We start from the raw sequence: 12,410 nt of genomic DNA, 5'->3' as shown, positions 1-12,410 counted from the left end.
AAAATGTTTCTTGAACTTCATTATTTATAGAACATCAGTGATACCAAACTGGAAACTTGTTTAAAGGTTATAAATGCTGATTGTTGCTCAGTTATGTCAGACTCTTGGCCACCCCATGGACTGCAGCACACCAGGCTTCCACTTTTTAACATTACTTTTATAATTTGAATTTATGCCACTTTAGAAAAGGTATAACAATATTGCAAAGACAATAAATATAACATACACGATATCTTATTTAGAATAATTTTAGTATCTTGCAAGTTAAATAAGTGAAGTATTACTTTTCTGTTTTAGTGATGTACAAATACCAGTACACAGATGAATGTCTCCTTTGAGTGAACAGTTTTGATTTTTCTAGATGTCTGGTGTCAAAGTGCTATAGATATGTGGGATTGGTGTAACATTCTTTAAGAATCACATCAAGTGTGGCCTTTTGCAATTAAGCCTTCCTCAGCTCCCCCAGGCGACGTGGTGGGTTTTTGGCATGTGGTCTATAACAGCACTTAAATTTTCAGGTTGAAACGATATATATCTTTCTTTTACAGGACTGTAATTAATATAGAAATCGGCCAGAATTTTTATTTTAAACATTTTAAATCAAAGCATTCTAAAATACTGGCTAAGACTTGTCACATCAACTCTCATCAAACATTGATTCAAAGTGACACTTTTGCTTTGAAACTTCTGAAGTTGTCATCAATGACTTAGATATATGTAGGGATGTGAACAGCATCTGGTATCTTGATGTGGTAAAACATATCAAACATAGGAGAGTAGGTTACTAATAGCCTGAAGTCTTGGATGTTGACATATCATTTTTTTAAACAACCAGAACAAGAATAAATATTAACATTACCTTTTCAAAACAATAATCAATTAAGCAAAGATGGCATTTTTATCCCTAAAAAGTATGAGCAGCATTAAGAAAATGAACTTATTAAAACAAATTATGCAGATGAGCTCATTAGTAGAACTGCCCAGTTTGGGATATTTTCTGAGTCTTTTGTTTTTATTCCTGTATGTATATTGTCTGGTTTATGTATGTTCATATCTTTTCTCTTCCTTTGAGGTTTAATTTCTATGAAGACAAGATTTACATCTTCTTCAATTCCCCCCCAACTTCAACTTGTATACATAGCAAATCACATCAAATTCTGAATGAATGTTTAAACAACTCTGGAACAATTTTATAATCTTGATAACCCTGTCAGTAACTACCATTATGATGAACTGATCAATTTATGTACATGGGTTTTTTTGTTACTTCCATTACTGTATCTTATAAAGACCTACCAACTTACTAAACATTTATTTAAATAATCAATAATCTCTTTCTTTTACCTCCTCTCACTGCCTTTCATTATCAATTCTTTTCTAACACTATGTGCACACTGTTCTAACTTTCTCATATCCATCCATACTTTCTTCAATCCACTTCTCTCTTGCCTCCCCTCTCCAGCAAAACTGTCTTATCAAGGTCTACAATGGTTTCAAGAGAGTCACAGTATGTGCTCATATGACAAGGTGGTATTTTGAAAGATTAAGGTTTTGTTGTTGTGTGGGGGGGAGAGGTTTTCGCATGGACTCCTTTTAGCTCTGCCTTTCCCTAGTTTAAGTGTAGCACGGTGTCCTGTGCTTCAGTAACACACAGGGACCCGAATGAGGGCCTCCCAGGTGCTGCAGTGGTCAAGAATCCACCTGCCAAGGCAGGAGACACAGGTTCAACACCTGGCTTGGAAGGCCCCTGGAGGAGGAAATGGCAACCCACTCCAGCATTTTTGCCTGGAAAATCCTACAGTCCACGGAGTCTGAAGCAACTTAGCATGCATGCATGTACACACTGTAAGATCATTGCCAGAAAATAGTGGATAGACATCTAGATTCTTCCTAAAGGATTCAAATAAAAAAGGAAATATTATAACAGAATAAATAAAATGATAACGCTTTCTTAATAAAATGGCTGTAGCTTTAAAAATCCAGGAGACATTAAAAATCTACTAGATTAGTAAAGGAATGGCAAGAAGTCAGAATACAAGTACATAAGTCAAAAAATTCTTCTCTATTAATTCTAGTCTCTATAACATTATTATTTCACCTAGAAATAGAATTGTAAAAATGTTTTCCATAGTAGTGATAAAAATAATAATATAAAATGAATTTAACAAAAATATGAAAACCTCAATGAAGAAACACTTAAACAAAAATACAAAATTTGTAATGATGTTTATGTTCTTACTGAGTAGTACAAAACAGGATCAGAACAAATGAAAATATATTGAGAAGAAAAGGTCAATGATCCTAAAAGTGACATAGAAACTTAATACAATTACAATTTGTATTCATTGTCTACTGCTGTATCAGAAACAACCTCGTATTTAGCAGCTTCAAACACACTCATGTAAGAATTGACATTTCATATAAGCATTGACATCTCATACAAGCATGGATTTTTTTTTGAAATCAACATGTCAATGTATGGCAAAACCAATACAGAATTGTAAAGTAAAATAAAAAAAAATAAAAAAATTAAAATAGACATCAATTTTATTTCTAGGTGAATTAATAATAATGCCTACTGAATTTACTGACATGCAACTGATATAGCCTTGGTTACTTAATTGTAAACATCTTTTTGAGTTTCTGGTATTTATTAGTTATGTTTTCATTCTGTAATAAAATTTACTCTAGGTAAGCTCTAATCTCTGAATAATACTGTAAAACTCCAGTGAATTTGTTTCATACTTCAAAAAGTGCAATCTTGGAAAATAGCTAACATCTCTAAAAAATTAAATATCAAGGAAAATCATCATGTTCACTTTCATATTTTAAACAGGTCCACCAAAAATGGATGTTTAGAAAAATTCATAAAAAGATGTACTTATTCAGATTGCTTGCCAACATTTAGAAGTATAGATTTATTGATTGTAAATTTTTCTATATTCCTCTCATTCCATGAATCAAATTGACATGGATAATCAGTAAAAATAACAACAGAAATTTTGTTTCCTATTTTGTGTGTGTGTGTATGTATACATATATATATAGAGAGAGCATACAGAGGGAGACAGAGAGGTGTTAGATGGTGCTTTTAATGGATAATAATATATTAAATGTTGTTACTTATTTGTCTATACTGTTTGAAAACTGATTACTTAGCATTTTCTGTTCCTATTCATTATCTGTCTTGCTTTTGAAATGTCTTCCCTCTTTCCAGTAATAAGGGAAACAAAAACAGTGAAATAGACAAAAACATCAAAACAATGTGTATTCTGCTTCAGGAGAAACTAGTGATTTTCAAACGTTATGCTTCACATTAGTTGTGCTATATTGTTGACTAAAAATTGTATTAAGCCTAGGAGTATGATTTGTTTTCACTTCCAGATATTTGAGTATAAGGAACATAACCTAATTATAAACTGGGATTGAAATACCAATATAATCTGGTTATATGTATTGTGTTGTCCCCTAAAACAAGTGGGCAAATATTTCTTCTTTTTATATTGTCTGGAAGAAAATTTTTAAGATTGATAATGAAGCCATCTGAGTCTGAATATTTCTCTGTGAGACAGTTTTAAATTACATATCCATTTAATTGACAGATACATATATATCTACATTTTTTATCCTCCTGGTGTCAGATTTAAGTTTTGTCTATTATTTCAAAGTTTAAATTTATGTAAGTGAAGTGCTATTATAATAATCTGTATTCTTTTATTGTGTCTATGGTACATAGTGAGGCCTAGTTTTTCATTTCTGATATTGGTGATCTCTATTTTCTCATTTTTCTCTTGCCAAGGTCTTATGCAATTTTTTAGTCTTCTCGAAGAACCATCTTTAGATTTTATTGATTTTCTCAACTGGTTTTCTGCATCATTGTATCTGCTCTCACTTTTGTTATTTTTTGTCATCTAGTGGATTCTTGCTTTTCTTTTTCTAGCTTCTTGAAATACATACTTAAATCATTAAGTATAATATTTATTGTGTTTCATTTCTATACATTTCAAGATATAAATGTTCTCTTTACAGAAATGCTAAGATGCATCATATATGTTTTGGCATGTTTCAATATAACTCAGTTAAAAATATTTTATCAATTTTAATGATAAATCATTCAATGATTTATCTTTCACTCATGAGATATATAAAAGTATATGTTTAATTTCCAAGCCTCAGGAGTGTCCCATAATCTATGGTTACCTATTTCCAGTTTAATTATATTATATATAACTGAAACCATACTTTGTATGACTGAAATAATAGAGAATTACTTACAAATGGCTGTGAAAAGAAGAGAGGTGAAAAGCAAAGGAGAAAAGGAAAGATATAAGCATCTGAATGCAGAGTTCCAAAGAATAGCAAGAAGAGATAAGAAAGACTTCTTCAGCGATCAATGCAAAGAAATAGAGGAAAAGAACAGAATGGAAAAGACTAGAAATCTCTTCAAGAAAATTAGAAATACCAAGGGAACATTTCATGCAAAGATGGGCTCGATAAAGGCCAGAAATGGTATGGACCTAACAGAAGCAGAAGATATTAAGAAGAGGTGGCAAGAATACACAGAAGAACCGTACAAAAAAAGATCTTCACGACCCAGATAATCATGATGATGTGATCACTCATCTAGAGCCAGACATCTTGGAATGTGAAGTCAAGTGGGCCTTAGAAAGCATCACTATGAACAAAGCTAGTGGAGGTGATGGAATTCCAGCTGAGCTCTTTCAAATCCTGAAAGATGATGCTGTGAAAGTGCTGCACTCAATATGCCAGCAAATTTGGAAAACTCAGCAGTGGCCACAGGACTGGAAAAGGTCAGTTTTCATTCCAATTCCAAAGAAAGGCAATGCAAAAGAATGCTCAAACTACCACACAATTGCACTCATCTCACATGCTAGTAAAGTAATGCTCAAAATTCTCCAAGCCAGGCTTCAGCAATACGTGAACCGTGAACTCCCTGATGTTCAAGCGGGTTTTAGAAAAGGCAGAGGAACCAGAGATCAAATTGCCAACATCCGCTGGATCATGGAAAAAGCAAGAGAGTTCCAGAAAAACATCTACTTCTGCTTTACTGACTATGCCAAAGCCTTTGACTGTGAGGATCACAATAAACTGTGGAAAATTCTGAAAGAGACGGGAATACCAGACCACTTAACCTGCCTCTTGAGAAATCTGTATGCAGGTCAGGAAGCAACAGTTAGAACTGGACATGGAACAACAGACTGGTTCCAAATAGGAAAAGGAGTACGTCAAGGCTGTATATTGTCACCCTGCTTATTTAACTTATATGCAGAGTACATCACGAGAAACGCTGGACTGGAAGAAACACAAGCTGGAATCAAGATTGCAAATATCAATCACCTCAGATATGCAGATGACACCACCCTTATGGCAGAAAGTGAAGAGGAGCTAAAAAGCCTCTTGATGAAAGTGGAAGAGGAGAGTAAAAAAGTTGGCTTAAAGCTCAACATTCAGAAAACGAAGATCATGGCATCCGGTCCCATCACTTCATGGGAAATAGATGGGGAAACAGTGGAAACAGTGGCAGACTTTATTTTTTGGGCTCCAAAATCACTGCAGATGGTGACTGCAGCCATGAAATTAAAAGACGCTTACTCCTTGGAAGAAAAGTTATGACCAATCTAGATAGCATATTCAAAAGCAGAGAGGTTACTTTGCCGACTAAGGTCCGTCTAGTCAAGGCTATGGTTTTTCCTGTGGTCATGTATGGATGTGAGCGTTGGACTGTGAAGAAGGCTGAGCACCGAGCTTTTGAACTGTGGTGTTGGAGAAGACTCTTGAGAGTCCCTTGGACTGCAAGGAGATCCAACCAGTCCATTCTGAAGGAGATCAACCCTGGGATTTCTTTGGAAGGAATGATGCTAAAGCTGAAACTCCAATACTTTGGCCACCTCATGCGAAGAGTTGACTCATTGGAAAAGACTCTGATGCTGGGAGGGATTGGGGGCAGGAGGAGAAAGGGATGACAGAGGATGAGATGGCTGGATGGCATCACTGACTCGATGGACATGAGTCTGAGCGAACTCCAGGAGATGGTGATGAACAGGGAGGCCTGGCGTGCTGCGATTCATGGGGTCACAAAGAGTCGGACACGACTGAGCGACTGAACTGAACTGAACTGAACTGAACTGATTTACAGTCTAGCAAATAATAAATTGTGGTAAATGTTTTATGTGCACTTGAAAGTAGTATGTATTCTTTCATCCCTGGGCGTGATGTTAATTTCTGTTAAATAGGTCAGATATGTGAACACTGCTACTAATAACTTATATATTATTAAAAATATTTTTCTGATTGTTTTATTAGTCTTATTAGTTGTTTTATTATTTTATTAGTTTTATTAGAAAGGTATTTATTAAATTCTCCAAGTATGACTTTGGATTTATGTATTTCTCCTTTTAAGTTTGACAACATAAGCTTTTAATATCTTAAGGTTAAAAAAAATCTTAAAAGATATTTCTTAAAAAAAATCTTAAATATTCATGTTGAGGTTTGACAGAAAACAACACAATTCTGTAAAGCAATTATCCTTCAATTAAAAAATAAATTAATTTAAAAATATCTTAAACATTATATTGTTAGAGACATACACATTTACAATTATTATAACTCTGTGTACTTTGACCTATTTGTCATAATGAAACATCCTTCATTATTTTGAATCTTCTTATTAAGTTCAGATTTTTTTATATTAATATGTCTTTTGGTATAACATAGTATATTTTTACATATTTTATATTGTACATTTTTGTCTTTTGCTCTGTCATTTTTTTCCATGCTTCAGTTTGAATACTTCCAATGAATAATCATCCTGTTAATTGACATTCTCTTTATCTTTTAAAATAATCTAATTAATTAATTAATTTTTTAGGCATGCTGGGTCTTGGTGCTAGGCAGGCTTTTCTCTAGTTAGGATGAGCAAGGGCTACTTTTTAGTTGCAGTTTGCAGGATTCTCATTGCTGTCATTTCTTGTTGCAGAGCACAGGCTCCAGGGCACATAGGCCTCAGCAGCTGTGGCTGCAGGGTTCGAGAGAACAGGCTCAATAGTCGTGCAAGGGCTTAGTTGCTCTGCAGCCTGTGGGATCTTTCCGGATCAAGGATTGAACCCGTGTCTCCTGAATGGGCAGACGGATTCTTTACGACTGAGTGACCAGAAAAGACCCTGATTTTCTCTTTTGCTGCTTCTAATTTGCTGTAAACCTATATTAAATTCCAACTGTCAATTACTGTATTTTAGTTCTGAAATACGTGACTATTTAATTCACTTTATTAAAGATTCTAGTCTTGTGCTGAACTTTCACAATTATTTTTTTAAGCAAAAGAAATTAACTAAATTTATCTTAAAAGGTGTGTATGACAACTCCAGTATGTGTATAACCTAACAGATCTGTGGTTTTTGTTATCTTCACTCATTTTATTTTATCTTCTGGCATTCTGGTATATTTGTTGATGTTTTTCTGATACTGTATATAAAAATTAAACAGGTAATTTGAGACTTTGGATGATACTATATTCTTTTAGGTGATTAAAAAAAAAATTCTCTGTGATTGCAGCCATGAAATTAAAAGACGCTTACTCTTTGGAAGAAAAGTTATGACCAACCTAGATAGTATATTCAAAAGGAGAGACATTACTTTGCCAACAAACGTCCCTCTAGTCAAGGTTATGGTTTTTCCTGTGGTCATGTATGGATGTGAGAGTTGGACTGTGAAGAAGGTTGAGTGCTGAAGAATTGACGCTTTTGAACTGTGGTGTTGGAGAAGACTCTTGAGAGTCCCTTGGACTGCAAAGAGATCCAACCAGTCCATTCTGAAGGAGATCAGCCCTGAGATTTCTTTGGAAGGAATGATGCTAAAGCTGAAACTCCAGTACTTTGGCCACCTCATGAGAAGAGTTGACTCATTGGAAAAGACTCTGATGCTGGGAGGGATTGGGGGCAGGAGGAGAAGGGGATGACAGAGGATGGGATGGCTGGATGGTATCACTGACTCGATGGACGTGAGTCTGGGTGAACTCCAGGATTTGGTGATGGACAGGGAGGCCTGGCGTGCTGCGATTCATGGGGTCGCAAAGAGTCGGACACGACTGAGCGACTGAACTGGCCATCAGATAGAGTAATGGAAGCCTATCAAATGTGGAGACTGAGCTGTTTGATGCTGGGTTATCAGTTTTTTTGAAGGCTTATCTATTTTGAATTCATTATACAACTATAACTGGAATTCTATCTTTGTTTTTGTGTCTTCTCTCAAGGGCCATAGAAATTACTAAATCTTGAGCTCAATTTCCCACCCTCTTAGATGAAATCTTCTCAGCTTCATAGATTCTCGACCTTAAGCCACAATTACCTGAGGAAGAAAAGCAGCATGGACTACTGGGTTTATATCAATGTTCTTCTGATATTGCTTGGATCTAATTTTAACAAATTTATAATTTGTTGATTCCACAGACACATAGGATGCTAAAAGTTCAGCTCATGATACTATCCTCTTAGTTATCACTTTCTGCTTGGTTTCTTGTTTCTATTTATAAATCAGATAACTTTTACTATAGGGAAAAAAATTAGAAATTTTCAAAACATACTTTTGATTAAATAAAAACCTCTTAGAAAGCTTGGTTGATAAAATAACTTCCTTGACCTGGTTAACATTATGCACCAAAAACCTACTTGAAACATTAATGGAAATTAATTAAAATCTTAATGGAAACATTTACTAGATCCACTCCCTTTCATACTGAGAATAATATTAGGATAATCACTACTTTTCCCACTATTAAACATTCTCCAAGTAATCTCGGACACTGGTAGAAGGAAGAAAAATGAATGTATTTATATTTGATAGGACTATCATGATCTGAGCCATGGTCGACTCCCAGTCTTGTTTTTGCTGACTGCATAGAGCTTCTCCATCTTTGGCTGCAAAGAATATAATCAATCTGACTTTGGTATTTACCATAGTGATGTCCATGTGTAGAGTCTTCTCTTGCATCTTTGAAAGAGGGTGTTTGCTACGACCTGTGCACTCTCTTGGCAAAACTCTATTATCTGTACTCCAAGGCCAAATTTGCCTGTTATTCCAGGTATATCTTGACTTCCTACTTTTGCATTCCAGTCCCCTATAATGAAAAGGACATCTTTTTGTTGTGTTAGTGCTAGAAAGTCTTGTAGGTCTTCACAGAATTGTTCAACTTGAGCCTCTTCAGCATTATTGGTCAGGGTATAGACTTGGATTAATGGGACATTGAATGGTTTGCCTTGGAAACGAACAGAGATCATTCTGTCATTTTCGAGATTGTATCCAAGTACTACATTTTGGACTCTTTTGTTGACTATGATGGCTACTCCATTTCTTCTAAGGTATTTTTGCCCACAGTAGTAGATATAACAATCATCTGAGTTAAATTCACCCATTCGAGTCCATTTTAATTAGCTGATTCCTAAAATGTTGACGTTCTCTTGCCATCTCCTGTTTGACGACTTCCAATTTGCCTTGATTCATGGAGCTAACATTCCAGTTTCCTATGCAATATTGCCCTCTACAGCATTGTACTTTATTTCCATCACCAGTCACATCCACAATTGGGTGTTGTTTTGCTTTGGCTCTGTCTCTTCATTCTTCCTGGAGTTATTTCTACATTGATCTCCAGTAGCATATTGGGCACCTACCAATCTAGGGAGTTCATCTTTCAGTGCCCTATCTTTTTGCCTTTTCATACTGTTCATGGAGCAGTGCTGCACTCAATATGCCAACAAATTTGGAAAACTCAGCAGTGGCCACAAGACTGGAAAAGGTCAGTTTTCATTCCAATCCCAAAGAAAGGCAATGCAAAAGAATGCTCAAACTACCGCACAATTGCACTCATCTCACATGCTAGTAAAGTAATGCTCAAAATTCTCCAAGCCAGGCTTCAGCAATACGTGAATCATGAACTCCCTGATGTTCAAGCTGGTTTTCGAAAAGGCAGAGGAACCAGAGATCAAATTGCCAACATCCGCTGGATCATGGAAAAAGCAAGAGAGTTCCAGAAAAACATCTATTTCTGCTTTATTGACTATGCCAAAGCCTTTGACTGTGTGGATCACAATAAACTGGAAAATTCTGAAAGAGATGGGAATACCAGACCACCTAACCTGCCTCTTGAGAAATCTGTATGCAGGTCAGGAAGCAACAGTTAGAACTGGACATGGAACAACAGACTGGTTCCAAATAGGAAAAGGAGTACGTCAAGGCTGTATATTGTCACCTTGCTTATTTAACTTATATGCAGAGTACATCATGAGAAACGCTGGGCTGGAAAAGCACAAGCTAGAATCAAGATAGCCGGGAGAAATATCAAAAACCTCAGATATGCAGATGACACCATCCTTATGGCAGAAAGTGAAGAGGAGCTAAAAAGCCTCTTGATGAAAGTGGAAGAGGAGAGCAAAAAAGTTGGCTTAAAGCTCAACATTCAGAAAACGAAGATCATGGCATCCGTCCCATCACTTCATGGGAAGTAGATGGGGAAACAGTGGAAACAGTGTCAGACTTTATTTTGGGGGGCTCCAAAATCACTGCAGATGGTGACTGCAGCCATGAAATTAAAAGACACTTACTCCTTGGAAAAAAAAGTTACGACCAACCTAGATAGTATATTCAAAAGCAGAGACATTACTTTGCCGACTAAGGTCCATCTAGTCAAGGCTATGGTTTTTCCTGCGGTCATGTATGGATGTGAGAGTTGGACTGTAAAGAAGGCTGAGCGCCGAAGAATTGATGCTTTTGAACTGTGGTATTGAAGAAGACTCTTGAGAGTCCCTTAGACTGCAAGGAGATCCAACCAGTCCATTCTGAAGGAGATCAACCCTGGGATTTCTTTGGAAGGAATGACGCTAAAGCTGAAACTCCAGTACTTTGGCCACCTCGTGAGAAGAGTTGACTCATTGGAAAAGACTCTGATGCTGGGAGGGATTGGGGGCAGGAGGAGAAGGGGACGACTGAGGATGAGATGGCTGGATGGCATCACGGACTCGATGGACGTGAGTCTGAGTGAACTCCGAGAGATGGTAATGAACAGGGAGGCCTGGCGTGCTGCGATTCATGGGGTCGCAAAGAGTTGGACACGACTGAGCGACTGAACTGAACTGAACTGTTCATGGGGTTCTCAAAGGAAGAATACTGAAGTGTTTGCCATTCCTTTCTCTAGCAGACCATGTTTTGTTAGAACTCTCCACCATGACCTGTCTGTCTTGGGTGGCCTTACACCAGGGCATGGCTCATAGTTTCCTTGAGTTAGACAAGGCTGTGATCCATGTAATCAGATTGGTTAGTTTTCTGTGATTGTGGTTTTCAGTCTGTCTGCCCTCTGATAAAGAAGGATAAGAGGCTTACTGAAGCTTCCTGATGGGAGAGACTAACTGAGGGGGAAATTGGGTTTTGTTCTGATGGGCGGGGTCATGCTCAGTAAAACTTTAACCCAATTTTCTGTTGATGGGTAGGGCCATGTTCCCTCCCTGTTATTTACCTGGGCCAAACTATTTCTGCATTATTGACTATGCTAAAGCCTTTCACTGTGTGGATCACAATAACTGTGGAAAATTCTGAATGAGATGGGAATACTAGACCACCTGACCTGCCTCTTGAGAAACTTGTATGCAGGTCAGGAAGCAACAGTTAGAACTGGACATGAAACAACAGACTGGTTCCAAATAGCAAAAGGAGTACATCAAGGTTGTATATTGTCACCTTGCTTATTTAACTTATATGCAGAGTACATCATGAGAAACGCTGGGCTGTATGAGCACAAGCTGGAATCAAAATTGCCAGGAGAAATATCAATAACCTCAGCAATGCAGATGACACCACCCTTATGGCAGAAAGTGAAGAAGAACTAAAGAGCCTCTTGCTGAAAGGGAAAGAGGAGAGTGAAAAAGTTGGCTTAAAGGTCAACATTCTGAAAACAAAGATCATGTCATTTGGTCCCATCACTTCATGGCAAATAGATGGAGAAACCGTGGTAATAGTGGCAGACTTTATTTTGGGGGGCTTCAAAATCACTGCAGATGGTGACTGCAGCCATGAAATAAAAAGACACTTACTGCTTTGAAGGAAAGTTATGACCAAACTAGACAGCAAATTAAAAAGCAGAGACATTACTTTGCTGACAAAAGTCCATCTAGTCAAAGTTATGGTTTTTCCAGTAGTCATGTATGGTTGTAAGAGCTGGACTATGATGAAGGCTGAGTGCCGAAGAATTGATGCTTTTGAACTGTGGTGTTGGAAAAGACTCTTGAGAGTCCCTTGGACTGCAAGGAGATCCAACCAGTCATTCCTAAAGGAGATCAGTCCTGGGTATTCACTGTAAGGACTGATGTTGAAGCTGAAACGCCAACACTTTGGCCACCTGATGCAAA

Source organism: Oryx dammah, unplaced genomic scaffold, assembly GCF_014754425.2.
Source record: "Oryx dammah isolate SB20612 unplaced genomic scaffold, SCBI_Odam_1.1 HiC_scaffold_11077, whole genome shotgun sequence".
In the NCBI taxonomy this organism is placed as follows: domain Eukaryota; kingdom Metazoa; phylum Chordata; class Mammalia; order Artiodactyla; family Bovidae; genus Oryx; species Oryx dammah.
This window is presented reverse-complemented; position numbering follows the sequence as displayed.